A 15,136-nucleotide genomic window follows, 5' to 3' on the forward strand; every position below is an offset into this window, starting at 1 on the left:
GAACATGCACCAACTGATTACCACTTCGTTCAGGTTTTGACCACTTCTTGCAAGGAAAATATTCAATCCTGAAAAAGCTATGGAAAATGCTACAAAACTATGTCAATAGTTTAGGCCAATGTTTTTCAACCTTGTTTTATCTCATGGCACACTTGAACCTATAGTTAAACTTTCATGGCACAAATTATGTTGATCCAAAACAGAGTAAAAAAAGGAATATACTAACCGTGCTTTGAATTTTTTTTTTTTTTTTGCAGTTTTAAGCTGGGGCTGGGCTTGAACCCACCACCTCCGGCATATGGGACAGGCCCCCTACTCCTTTGAGCCATAGGTGTCGCCCCTGCTTTGAACTTCCTTTCAAAATAATTTAATTAATGATCTTTAAAAATTTTTGTGGCACACCTAAGATCTTCTCACAGCACACCCATGTGCCATGGCACATTGACTGAAAATTACTGGTTTAGGCACACACTTTGATTAACTGTACTGCTTCATGTTTGAGCTATAATAAACTTGAGATTTAAAATTGGACATTTCATACTTAATGACCTATACAATGACTACAAAGGGGCCACACAAAGGAATTTGTAGGGTGACTGAACTGTTCTTGTGCTTTTGTTTTCAGTCTTTGTTCTAAACCAAAATGAGTCGAGTTGGAGATGTTACACACTCGTACTGGCTTGTTTATGTGCATTCCCCCTTACTTATCTGTTTCCAACCAGCACATCCTTAAAGCTATCTATTATCTGGCAAGTCCTGCCTATTCATTCTGCCCAGGAGACTGTTCACAGAGTCCCAACCACTCACCCTGCCTTGGGAAACCAACTAACAGCAAAAAAAGAATACTGATCTTTATGACTTCAGAGAGATTCAGAGTAGAAACAAACCAGTCAGTGCAGATTTACATTTATATGTCTGAAAATAATTAGTCATTTTAAAGAAAGAAAAAGAAGTTAGGCAATTACAGCAAATGGCATCCAATAAAAGTAAATGCCAAAATTAGAAGAAGTTAAAAAAAAATTATTATGCTTAATGTAAATTAGGGTTATAAGATACACTAAAAAGTACACGCTAATATGAAAAAATGATTTTAAAATCCTTAGAAATTAAAAACATGATTGAAATTAATTGAAAATTAAAATGAGAAAAATGGTAAGTGACCTAGAGCACTAAGATTTATATAAGGTGAATTTGAGAAGACACTGAAATTCAAGGAAATGCTAGAAGACAATGTAATATTTTAGAATTCTAAAAGAAAAATACTGATTCAAACTTTTATTCACATAGAAAAGCAAAATGAAAATATTTCTGGACATGTAAGTATACTTCCCATAACTCTTCCTAAAAGCACTACTCAAAAATGCATTCCAGTTTAAAGAAAAAAAGTAATTAAAAAAAAAAAAAGAGAGAAGACAATATTCAAGTAAACAGCGACCTCATAGTTAATAATTATAGATATAGCACTTATAAAGCTAACAATGATTGGGGGAGGAAAAAAAATAGAAGTAATGTAAAAAAGAAATGAAATCAATAAAACTAAGAATGTAGAGAAGGAAAGGAAAGAATGAAAGAAACAGAGAATCAGTCAGAGCAGCTTTTACAATTGCTAAGTTTGGGGGCGGGAGTAATAAATATATCTAAGTTAAATTTTTCTATGAAAAGATAAACCCTTTTGCATAAGGTATTCTGTGATGGAACTAGTCTGTATTTTGATTTTGATGGTGATCACCAATTTACATGGTGATCCACGAAACTATTAGCTTGCAAGTAGGGGATAATCTTCACCCTTCTCAATTCCTTGCAATGATATGGCAAAAGCAGCATTCTTATGAATTGCATAAATGTCCTCTTACCAGAAATTTACATAAAATGGTCTAGAACTGAACAAACACACACACATACACACACTCACACACGTGCATGTAAAACTGGTGAAATCTGAGTAAAGTCTGCAGACTGTATCAGTGTCAATGTCCTGAGTATCACGTACTATAATTATACCAAATATAAAGAAAACGAATGAAGTTTACACAGAATCTAGATCTCCCTGTATTATTTCTTACAAATGCATGTGAATCTGTAAGTATTTTTTTAATGTTTTGAAAAATCCTAAACAACAACAACAAAAAAATAATCTTTTACTTGAGGAAGGAGAAACAAAGTCCAACTATAGGGTGTATGATGTTTACGAAAGGCAAGTAAAGGAAAATAATGTAGAATGACTGAAAATAAACACATGGGGAATAAAGACCTACCAGGTACACACAAAACAAAGCAAAACCCATAAAACCGGGCAATAAAAAATATTTTATAGTTTTTAAAATAAAATCCATTAAGAAAAATTACACATAATTTTTAAGGATGAATTTAAGCAAAATCATACTCTCAGTAGAGAACATCCTTTGCTTATTGAATTATCAGTTTTGAGAAAATAATAACGATATAGTATGTTATAATAAATGCATCAAATCAACTGAGAAAGAACAAATTAGCAACACAAATGTTTTCAGAAAATGTCCAGCAATATGGCAAAATAAATTTAAAAATATAAGTATGTTACACAAAATACACAATGAGAGAATGTGTTCAGGGTATTTTAATAATCTTGGGGTAGAAATCCAGATGCCATAAAAGAACAAAATTAGCAACATGAATACTAAAGATTGCTATAGCAAAAGGTTCCAAAAACAACCTTACAAGAAAGAGACTATGAGAAAATACTAGCAAATGGTGTACCAAGTCATCAATAGCCACAATATATAAATAGCTGTTACAGACCAATAAAAAAGAGGAACACTTCAGCATAAAACTAAGCAAAGAATATGATCACGTAAAAAGTACAAATGACCAACTAACATATAGTCAACCCCAACAAAAAGCAAAGAAATGCAATATTAAAACAATAATTAAGATTTTCTATCCAGGAGTATAGCCTAGAGAGGAGAGCAAGATGGCGGCCGAGTAACAGCCTCCTTGCATCTGGGCACCGTGAGTCCGGGGAGATAGGACTCCAGGCATCTCTGGCTGGTGGGATCTGCCTCTCATCACCCTTGCGAGGATACAGAGAGTCAGCAAGAGACTTCTGGACCCCAAGAGGAGGACTAAAACAGTGGAAAACCGGCAAGGGGTCTCATGGTCGCGTGTGTTCAATTGGTCTAAACCCACTCGCAACTGTAAGTTCAGTAGCAGCGAGCCTGCAAACCGGAAAAGCCTTACCTGTGAACTATTTTGGTGTCTTTCGACTTGGCACTCAGTTAAGCTGCCTTGGGGAGAGGCTGAGCAGGAATGCGGAGAACTTTGGCCATTATCTAGGGCCCCAGTCTGAGCCACTGAGCCAAATGGAGCTAATAGTGTTTGGCTGTGGGCCATGGGGAGCCATTGTGAGCGATCTGCCCCGGCAAGCTCCGCCCTCAGGGTGTCAGAGCTAGAATCAGGTGGGAGCTGGTAACCCAGCACCGAGTAGCCTAAGGGTGGGGTCTAAGCCGCCTTGCAGCCCTAACCCTCAGGGGCAGAGTGAGACCGGTTATGGCACACTAGGTAAGTGGATAGCCACTTCAGCAGTGATTCCAGCGATAACCACTTTCCTGGGAAGGCTTCTGCTCAGCAAGTTTACAAGTTCAAAGTGCCTTTTAAGTGGGCTGAAGAGAGATTTAGGATGTCTACCTACTGGGGTTTGAGAAATCAGCAGCCTCCAGTCATATCAGAACTGTGATTAACATCTCATACACCAGAAGACCACGTGTTGCCCAGACAATATTCAACAACATATACATACTACTTTGTTTTTGGTTGTGTTTTGGATTTTTTTTTTTTTTTGGTTTGGTTGTTTTTTGTTTATTTTGATGATCTTGATGTTGTTTTGTTTTTTAATTTCAACCTTTTCCGTACAGATCTTTTTTCGTTCTCAATTTTTCTAGTTTAATTATAATTTCCCATTGCTGCCTTTTTAAATAACTAGAACTTCATTTTTGCTACTGTTTCTACCGCTATTATTTGGTTTTTCACCCAATTTTATCCCACAAAGTTTTCTGTTTGCTTGTTTGGGTTTGATTTATAGCATTTTTGTCTTTCCTCTCTACTTGGTGGAGGTGGGGTACTCTGTCTGATCAGGTTAGCAAAGAGCTGCTGAACTCAAGGGAACCACCCAACTGGGCACCCCCAGAAGGTGGGCTTTTTTTATGGTTGTGTCAAAGTACCCTACTGTACACCTATATTGCTCTGTCTCCCAATTTCTGTGCCTCTCTTCTTTTTGTCAATATTCCTTTTACCCATCCCCTCTCCTTTCTATATTCTTTTTTCCTTTTCACTCGGTTCTCCTTTCTTTCATCCCTTTCTTGCTCTTCAACCTTCTCACCCTTCTGGTCCTGTACCAAAAGGACTCATCGAACCCTTAGTCCATAGGCACGAGAACTTAAAGAGCAAGAGTAAGAGAAAGGAAAATTAGGGCAAGGAAACACATAAAAGAAAACACTCATGAGGAAGAATCAGCAGAAAACTCCAGGCAACATGAAGAACCAGTCCAGAACAACCGCGCCAAGGGACCACGAGGTAGCTACTGCAGAGGATTTCACCTCTAAAAATATGTTAGGAATAACAGAAAGGGAATTTAGAATACACATGATGAAAACAATGAAAGAAATGATGGAAATAATGAAGGAAACTGCTAATAAAGCGGAACCAAAAGGACATCCAAAAACAGAATCAAATAAGAGATGAACGATATGAAGAATATAAAAAGGATATAGCAGAGCTGAAGGAACAGAAACAGTCAATTAGGGAAATTAAAGATGCAATGGAAAGTATCAGCAACAGGTTAGACAATGCAAAAGAAAGAATTTCAGAGGTAGAAGACAAACTTCTTGAGATAATTCAGATAGTAAAAGAGGCAGAAAACAAGAGAGAGAAAGCAGAACGTTCACTGTCAGAATTATGGGACTTTATGAAGCGTTCCAACACACAAGTTATAGGAATTCCAGAAGGGGAAGAAGAATGCCCTAGAGGAATGGAAGCCATACTAGACAATATTATAAAAGAAAATTTCCCAAATATCACCAAAGATTCTGACACACTGCTTTCAGACGGATATCGGACCCCAGGTCGCCTCAACTCTAATGGAGTTTCTCTAAGACACATTGTAATGAACCCGTCCAAAGTCAAGACAAAAGAAAAGATTCTGCAAGCTGCCAGGAGTAAGCGCCAGTTGACCTACAGGGGCAAAATCATCAGAGTGACCGCATTAAACTTCTCTAATGAAACTTTCCAAGCAAGAAGACAATGGTCATCTACCTTTAATCTACTTAAACAGAACAATTTCCAGCCCAGAATTCTGTACCCTGCTAAACTAAGCTTCAAAATTAACGGAGAAATCAAATCATTTACAGATATACAAACATTGAGGAAATTCGCCACAACAAGACCAGTTCAGGAAATACTTCAACCTGTTCTGCACACTGACCACCACAATGGATCAGCAGCAAAGTAAGAACTCAAAAATTAAAGGACAGAACCTAACATCCACACTGGTGCAAAAGATAAAACTAAGAAATGGACTCTCACAAAATAAGATCAATAGAATACTACCACACTTATCAATTATCTCAAAAAATGTTAATGGCTTGAATCCCCCACTGAAGAGACAAAGATTGGCTGACTGGATTAAAAAACACAAGCCATTCATTTGCTGTCTGCAAGAAACAAACCTGGCTTCAAAAGACAAATTAAAGCTCCGAATCAAGGGTTGGAAGACAATTTTTCAGGCAAATGGCATTCAGAAGAAAAGAGGAGTTGCAATCTTATTTTCAGATACATGTGAATTTCAAGCAACTAAAGTCAAAAAAGACAAAAATGGTCACTTTATATTGGTCAAGGGAAAAATACAACAAGAAGACATTTCAATCCTAAATATTTATGCACCCAATTTAAATGCTCCCAGATTCTTGAAACAGACCTTACTCAGTCTGAGCAATATGATACCTGATAATACCATAATAACAGGGGACCTTAACACTCCTCTTACAGAGCTGGACAGATCCTCTAAACAGAAATTAAACAAGGATATAAGAGATTTAAATGAGACCCTAGAACAACTGTGCTTGATAGACGCATATAGAACACTCCATCCCAAAGATAAAGAATATACAATCTTCTAATCACCCCATGGAACATTCTCCAAAATTGATCATATCCTGGGACACAAAACAAATATCAACAGAATCAAAAGAATTGAAATTTTACCTTGTATCTTCTCAGACCATAAGGCACTAAAGGTGGAACTCAACTCTAACAAAAATGCTCGACCCCACCCAAAGGCATGGAAATTAAACAATCTTCTGTTGAATAACAGATGGGTGCAGGAAGAAATAAAACAGGAAATCATTAACTTCCTTGAGCATAACAACAATGAAGACACAAGCTACCAAAACCTGTGGGATACTGCAAAAGCAGTTTTGAGAGGAAAATTCATTGCTTTAGATGCCTACATTCGAAAAACAGAAAGAGAGCGCATCAACAATCTCACAAGCCATCTTATGGAATTGGAAAAAGGAGAACAATCGAAGCCTAAACTCAGTAGAAGAAAAGAAATATCCAAAATCAAATCAGAGATCAATGAAATTGAAAACAAAAGAATCATTCAGAAAATTAATGAAACAAGGAGTTGGTTTTTTGAAAAAATAAATAAAATAGATAAACCATTGGCCAGACTAACGAGAAATAGAAAAGTAAAATCTCTAGTAACCTCAATCAGAAATGATAAAGAGGAAATAACAACTGATCCCACAGAGATACAAGAGATCATCTCTGAATACTACCAGAAACTCTATGCCCAGAAATTTGACAATGTGAAGGAAATGGATCAATATTTGGAATCACAGCCTCTCCCTAGACTTAGCCAGGAAGAAATAGAGCTCCTGAACAGACCAATTTCAAGCACCGAGATCAAAGAAACAATAAAAAATCTTCCAACCAAAAAATGCCCTGGTCCAGACGGCTTCACACCAGAATTCTATCAAACCTTCAAGGAAGAGCTTATTCCTGTACTGCAGAAATTATTCCAAAAAATTGAGGAAGAAGGAATCTTCCCCAACACATTCTATGAAGCAAACATCACCCTGATACCAAAACCAGGAAAAGACCCAAACAAAAAGGAGAATTTCAGACCAATCTCACTCATGAATATAGATGCAAAAATTCTCAACAAAATCAGCCAATAGATTACAGCTTATCATCAAAAAAGTCATTCATCATGATCAAATAGGCTTCATCCCAGGGATGCAAGGCTGGTTTAACATACGCAAGTTCATAATTGTTATCCACCATATTAACAGAGGCAAAAATAAAGATAATATGATCCTCTCAATAGATGCAGAAAAAGCATTTGATAAAATCCAGCATCCTTTTCTAATTAGAACACTGAGAGTATAGGCATAGGTGGCACATTTCTAAAATTGATTGAAGCTATCTATGACAAACCCACAGCCAATATTTTACTGAATGGAGTAAAACTGAAAGCTTTTTCTCTTAGAACTAGAATCAGACAAGGTTGTCCTCTGTCACCTTTACTATTCAACATGGTGCTGGAAGTTCTAGCCAATACAATTAGGCAAGACAAGGAAATAAAGGGAATCCAAATGGGAGCAGAGGAGGTCAAACTCTCCCTCTTTGCTGATGACATGATCTTATACTTAGAGAACCCCAAAGACTCAACCACAAGACTCCTAGAAGTCATCAAAAAATACAGTAATGTTTCAGGATATAAAATCAATGTCCACAAGTCAGTAGCCTTTGTATACACCAATAACAGTCAAGATGAGAAGCTAATTAAGGACACAACTCCCTTCACCATAGTCTCAAAGAAAATGAAATACCTAGGAATATACCTAATGAAGGAGGTGAAGGACCTCTATAAAGAAAACTATGAAATCCTCAGAAAGGAAATAGCAGAGGATATTAACAAATGGAAGGACATACCATGCTCATGGATGGGAAGAATCAACATTGTTAAAATGTCTATACTTCCCAAAGCAATCTACCTATTCAATACCATTCCTATCAAAATACCAACATCGTACTTTCAAGATTTGGAGAAAATGATTCTGCGTTTTGTATGGAACCAGAAAAAACCCCGTATAGCTAAGGCAGTTCTTAGTAACAAAAATAAAGCTGGGGGCATCAGCATACCAGATTTTAGTCTGTACTACAAAGCCATCGTGGTCAAGACAGCATGGTACTGGCACAAAAACAGAGACATAGACACTTGGAATTGAATTGAAAACCAAGAAATGAAACTAACATCTTACAACCACCTAATCTTCGATAAACCTAACAAGAACATACCTTGGGGGAAAGACTCCCTATTCAATAAATGGTGTTGGGAGAACTGGATGTCTACATGTAAAAGATTGAAACTGGACCCACACCTTTCCCCACTCACAAAAATTGATTCAAGATGGATAAAGGACTTAAATTTAAGGCATGAAACAATAAAAATCCTCCAAGAAAGCATAGGAAAAACACTGGAAGATATTGGCCTGGGGAAAGACTTCATGAAGAAGACTGCCATGGCAACTGCAACAACAACAACAAAAATAAACAAATGGGACTTCATTAAACTGAAAAGCTTCTGTACAGCTAAGGAGACAATAACCAAAGCAAAGAGACAACCTACACAATGGGAAAGGATATTTGCATATTTTCAATCAGACAAAAGCTTGATAACTAGGATCTATAGACAACTCAAATTAATCCACATGAAAAAAGCCAACAATCCCATATATCAATGGGCAAGAGACATGAATAGAACTTTCTCTAAAGATGACAGACTAATGGTAACAAACACATGAAAAAATGTTCATCATCTCTATATATTAGAGAAATGCAAATCAAAACAACACTGAGATATCATCTAACCCCAGTGAGAATGGCCCACATCACAAAATCTCAAAACTGCAGGTGCTGGCGTGGATGGGGAGAGAAGGGAACACTTTTACACTGCTGGTGGGACTGCAAACTAGTATAACCTTTCTGGAAGGAAGTATGGAGAAACCTCAAAGCACTCAAGCTAGACCTCCCATTTGATCCTGCAATCCCATTACTGGGCATCTACCCAGAAGGAAAAAAATCCTTTTATCATAAGGACACGTGTACTAGACTGTTTACTGCAGCTCAATTTACAATTGCCAAAATGTGGAAACAGCCTAAATGCCCACCAACCCAGTAAGGGATTAACAAACTGTGGTATATGTATACAATGGAATACTATTCAGCTATTAAAAAAAATGGAGACTTTACATCCTTTGTATTAACCTGGATGGAAGTGGAAGACATTATTCTTAGTAAAGCATCACAAGAATGGAGAAGCATGAATCCTATGTACTCAATTTTGATATGAGGACAATTAATGACAATTAAGGTTATGCGGGGGGGGGGAGGAAAAGCAGAAAGAGGGACGAAGCGAGGGGGGTGGGGCCTTGGTGTATGTCACACTTTATGGGGGCAAGACATGATTGCAAGAGGGACTTTGCCTAACAATTGTAATCAATGTAACCTGGCTTATTGTACCCTCAATGAATCCCCAACAATAAAAAAAAAAAAAAAAAAAGAGTATAGCCTAGAAATGAAAAAAAGAAATGAAAAGATACTGGTACATTGTCAAACCAGTAAAACCAATACCAGTTCAATGAAGAGCATGCTATAGTAGATAATCCCTCTTGAGAACCCAATTAAGAAAAAATGGGAGGGGCGGCATCTGTGGCTCAAAGGAGTAAGGCGTCAGCCCCATATGCCGGAGGTGGCAGGTTCAAGCCCAGCCCTGGCCAACAACTGCAAAAAAAAAAAAAAAAAAAAAGAAAAAAGGGGAGGAGATAAAATAATTCAAGATTAAGAATGAGAAAAGTTATTTCATCACTAATTGAGCAAAGATTTTAAAAGCCTTTAGATAAAAAGCAACAAATTAAATGTGAGCAAGAGGCAACAAAACTTTGGGTATCTAGTTTGGTCTTTTCAGTAAGTCAATGTCATTATCAAAGGGGGAGGAGAATGATCAAGTCTTAAGAGACATGACAACAAGATCAATGTGCCTTCCATGACTAGAGGAAAAGCATATGGGAGACAATTACAGAAATTTGAATATGAACTAGGTGATAAAAAAATATTAAGAAACTGTTGAATTCAGTGTGTTATGAATAAATGATATTGAAGTTAAAAAAAAACAGATTTTCTATCCATAAAATACTAAATGTAAAAAAAGGATCATACCATCTTAGCAGTTATTGCTGAGATAATACTTCACAGGTCTCTCAAGTTGCGACAAGTCTTTGTAGCAAAGGAACTAATGGCCTTTGTCTCAGGGTATCTTTTCAATGGTATTTATATAAAGCAAACAGCTTGATAGATAAAAAGAGGTCTCCTTCTGAAGCAGAGGGCAGGTTTGTTTTCTATCCAGGAAAACATAGATAATGTTTCCCTCTGTGGCAAAGATCAAGTAGGTTTACTCAAAGTCCATTAAGAAAGATTTAGGTTCCCTAAACTCAGGATTCCTCCCCTGTAACACAACCTACTTTTTGTGTTAGTGTCACCTGGCCTTGGTTCCATCACTCTGTGGAAATTGGGGCTCCAGGAATCAGCATAAGAAGATGATACTCTGGCTACTGTTACTGTTGTACTTTGTCTCTGACCCAGGCGTCTTGTTTTCTGCCAGCATCCATGAAACTATTAGCTTGCAAGTAGGGGATAATCTCCACCCTTGACAATTCCTTGCAATGATATGGCAAAAGCAGGATTCTTATGAGTTGTATAAAAGTCCTCTTACCAGCAGCCTTTTCAAAATGTACATAGCAAATCTCTCAAGATTAAAAATGTATATCTAGCCTTTGACCTAACAATTCCAGGTCTAAGTATTTATGCTAAGGAAATAAGCGAACATGCAAATATAAAAAAATAATTCCTATAGTAAGTTTGAAACAAAAATAAATTTGGAATAGCCTAAATATCAACAGGGATTGGTTAAATAAATTTGGAGTTATTTCTACAACAAAATTCTAAAAAGACTTTTCAGAAAGACGGTATTATATGCACTGACATAGAAAAACGTTCATCAATTACTAAATGGCAGCTATAGTAAATCACATATGGGTACACTGTCATTTATGAAACAAATGCAGACTTTTTCTTTTTTTATACAGTCTCACTCTGTTGCTCCAGGTACAGTGCAGCATGATCATAAGTCAACACAACCTTAAACTCTTGGACTTGAGTGATCCTCCCGCCTCATCCCAAGTAGCTGGGACTACAGGCATGCCATCATGCTCAGCTAATTTTTTCTAACTTTAATGGAGATGGGATCTCGCTGTTGCTCAGGCTGGTCCCGAACTCTTGACCTCAAGTGATCCTCCCACCTCAGCCTCCCAGAGTGCTAGGATTACACACATAATTCTTCAAATGTACCCTTATAAATTTTTAAAGCCAAGGACAGAGAACAAATTAGTAAACAGTGTCAATTTATGTGTAAGAGTTAACTGGGTAGATGGGCACACAGTACTTTCACCTCCTCCTTAGGCTATTCCGTATTGCCTGATTTTTTTTTTTTTAACTGTATATATTTTCTTTTCTTTTTTTCTTTTGAGGATCTTGCTCTGTTGCCCAGACTGGACTGCCTTGGCCTCACCACAGCTCTCCGCAACCTTAAACTCCTAGGCTGACTCCATGCTCCTGCCTCAGCCTCCTGAGCAGCTAGTACAACAGGTACCCACCACAAAGCCTGGCTAATTTTTTTAATTTATTTTATTTTTTAGCAGAGATGGGGTCAAGCTCCTGGCATGAAGCAATCCTTCCACCTTGGCTTCCAAAGTGCTAGGTTTACAGTTGTGAGCCACCATGCCAGACCAGAAATGTGTACATTTATTTTATGATTGAGTAAAGTTTTTAAGTGTCTATTATAGCAACATCTGAAAATTTACTATATTTGATATCCAGTTGGAACAGTAGAATACAAATGGACATGAGGATGTCTGAGGGAACACATATATAGCTATTTCTCTCTCAAGAAGTACAGAAACCAGGTACAGAAAATCTTAAATTATAGCCAATGGGAAAAGACACATTACTCTTACTGAAACACAATGTAAAGTCAAAAAACATGCATACTCTGAATAAGCCTTCTCTATCCACATCTCTGAAGAGCAACTTGAGTGGTGAGTCCTGAGTGAGCAACAGAAGGGGTTTATTCAGTAATGGTGAATGACACAACTGGCCACGAAAAAAGCAAGTCCAAAATAAGTACTTTCAAAAACAGGCAAGAAACTTTAAAAGGAGGGTTGGAGAGAAAGAGGGGTAAAGAAAGGAACTTGACCTGCCCCCACTAAATGTGTTCATTCAAAAAATAGCTCTGCCTACAAAATGCCAGGCATTGTTCAGATCAGGAGACGTGAAAATACACTATAAAGCTACAGTAATAGGAGCAGCAAGGAAGCCAGAAACTTCTGCACAACAGCTCAGAAATTCTTGAGAGTATACAGAAATTAGGGCTTATAATATTTATCATACTTACCAGTACAGAAAAGTCGAATTCAACAAATGATGGGGGTCACTAGTTAACAAAAAAAAAAGTTGAGCCTTACTTCCCATCTCACATTAAAATATGAGTAAGACCATTAACATTATAGAAGAAAAGAGATGGATTAACGTGGCAAAAGGCCTTTCTGACAGGACCCTAAACTTAAACCAGTGAAGTTAAGATGGAGAAAAACTCCTTAAAATTAAGTGAAAGAGGCAGTTAAGAGTAACAGAAAAGAAAGAAGTTTTCGTTAACTACTATATGAAAGTAAAAGATGAGTGTTAACGAACACTTTAAGATACCATTGTACAGAGAACTATAATTGCATTATCACATTAAGGTATGAGCAAAAAAAAGTAACCATCTTACATTGACCTAACCTCTTTGATTTTCAAGTTATAAACAGAAGGGAAGAACATGAAAAAGCAGGGTTCGGAAAAATTGGGGTCAGCAGTTATAAAAAAAGTTACTACTCAGAAGTGTGGGAAGAAGAATCCAATATGACGAACACTATAGACTGGTACACGCTGCCACTAAGACAAGGACACTGGCCTGTTCACCCAAGAATGAAAGAAGCGCTGATGTGTCCGGATAAGTCTCCCTCTAATCAACCAACAGATACAATGTGTAGTACAGGACAACAAAAGCACGAAGGGAACTTGAAGGCAAACAATGTACCTATCTTTGAACACACGGGACAAGCAGCGGTACTGAGCCCTCCAAGGGCATAAGGCCAGACTTAGGATTCTGCAAACCCAAGTACTTGACCACAGGTTTATACTAGCATCATCTTTTTACTTTCTAATTACTTGTATACGTTATTTCAACGTATGTATCTCAAAACTTTATGGCAAAGATCATTTGGGAAACCAAGAAATCCCGAATCATCCCTGCTGCAAACATGTTGACAAGGAGGCCAAGTAGATGGTCATCATCACACCCTAGCAGCGCCCCTAAACGTCAAAAATAAGTTGCAGTCCGGCACCTTGTGGCAGTCCTGAAAAAGAAACATGGGCCTGGCTCGGCAAAACTCATCAGATGTCGAGGGAAACCAGGGAAGCAGGCGCAGGAGCAACAAGTACACAGGCGGGCGGGTGGCCAACAGCGGCCAGATCAGCACAGCGCGCGGGTCTGGGCAAAAGCCGGGGTGTAAACAACCCGCGTCGCGCACACGCCAGGGCTACATCTCACGCCCTGCGGTCCGGAAAGGGGCAGAGAAACAGTGCCCCAGGCACGCAAGCAGTTTTCAGGGTCCCCAACAAGCCCGGCAAGCGCGGCGCGGGCGGGGTTGGCGCGGGGAGGCGGGCGGCGGGAGCCTCGGTCTGGAGCCCAGGCTCCCCCGGGCGCAGTGCGCGCCGCCCGGCCCCGCCCCAGTGCCCAAGGAAGAAGACGGACGCCCGCAGGAGGGAGAAGCAAAGGAAGGGCCGTACCCTGCAGGGTCCGGGAGAGGCGCACGCCGCGGGCTTCACCAGCGACCAGGCGGTGCGGGGAGGCCTGGCGCGGGGGCGGCTCGCGGACTCTAGCGCTCAGGCGCTGAGGTGCAGCGGCGGCAAGCCCGGGCCTGCGCGACCCGGAAGGAAGACGCTACGGCCGGGGGCGGGGCCGGGCGGGGCCTGGGGCGGGGCCGGGCGGGAGGAGGCGGGGCCAGAAGGAGGCGGGGCGCTGTTCCTGCTGGAGGTGGTGGAGAGCCTACCGACAACCCTGGCCCAGGCCGGCGGGAGGAGCTTCCCGCTGGCTGCCCAGCTGCGGAGGCGCGCTTGTCAATAATAAATAGTAAAGTTACTACCCTGGCCGGTATTGGTTGCAAATCCTCTGCAGAATAATCCCTTCCAAGCACCAACAGGACATCTGTAGCGTAGTCCTGCTAAGAGCTTATTCAGTCCAGCTTTGGCATGTCAGGTGATGCTTAAGCATTATTGGCAGTACGGATTCCTAGAGGAATAGTGGAAAATATGTTTAAATGCTCTGAAGGCATAAGTCATCAAGTTTGCAAACCTCTTCTTCCCCAGATACAAATTATTCCCAAAGGCTCGGTTCCATTCCAACATTCGGAAGCCTTTGACACATTACCTCTCATGAAGAAGATACTCGTACGGTCTCCCTTCTTCAGGAGTTTTGATTTATTTTCGGTAGCTACAGTATCGCCCTTTTTTAGTTTGCATCATATTTATCTTTTTACAAAATGTCCATTAAGATGGAAAAACATTTAATAATGAGATAGTGAACCAGGCATTGTTTGATGTCTGATTGCTTCTAAAGAGGCAAAATAGTAGGGTCATTCATAAGTTATGTAAACTAGGCCAATATATAATGTACAGTATAAATTGTATTTTAGAAGGAAGTTTTTTCTTTTTTCAACTTCTTTTAAAATTTTATTTTTGTTACTGATACATAATATCCTTATATATTTCCCAACACTTGTGATAATTTGTCATTGATATAAGAAATCAGGGTATTAAATATTTATCTTTTTTACACTAAAAACATTAGATTCTCTTCTAGCTATTTTAAAGCGTGCAGTTGATTAATGTTAACTAAGTCACCCTACTGACACCATACTATCTAAATGTATATTTGTACCCACTT

At 39.0% G+C, this 15,136-nt stretch overlaps 1 protein-coding gene across 2 annotated transcripts in view; it reads right to left on the reverse strand.

Moving 5' to 3' along the window:
• FBXL4 (F-box and leucine rich repeat protein 4) overlaps positions 1-14,153 on the reverse strand; it is a 90,114-nt gene extending 75,961 nt beyond the window's left edge. Inside the window, exon 1 of one of the 2 annotated variants that reach the window (XM_053591987.1) lies at positions 13,981-14,153. The gene's annotated coding sequence lies outside the window, so the exon portion shown is untranslated. The remainder of the gene's footprint in view (positions 1-13,980) is intronic. The other variant, XM_053591986.1, reaches the window with a different exon arrangement.
• Between the last annotated feature and the right edge of the window lie 983 nt (positions 14,154-15,136).

This window comes from Nycticebus coucang, chromosome 5 (assembly GCF_027406575.1).
Source record: "Nycticebus coucang isolate mNycCou1 chromosome 5, mNycCou1.pri, whole genome shotgun sequence".
Classification (NCBI taxonomy): Eukaryota; Metazoa; Chordata; class Mammalia; order Primates; family Lorisidae; genus Nycticebus; species Nycticebus coucang.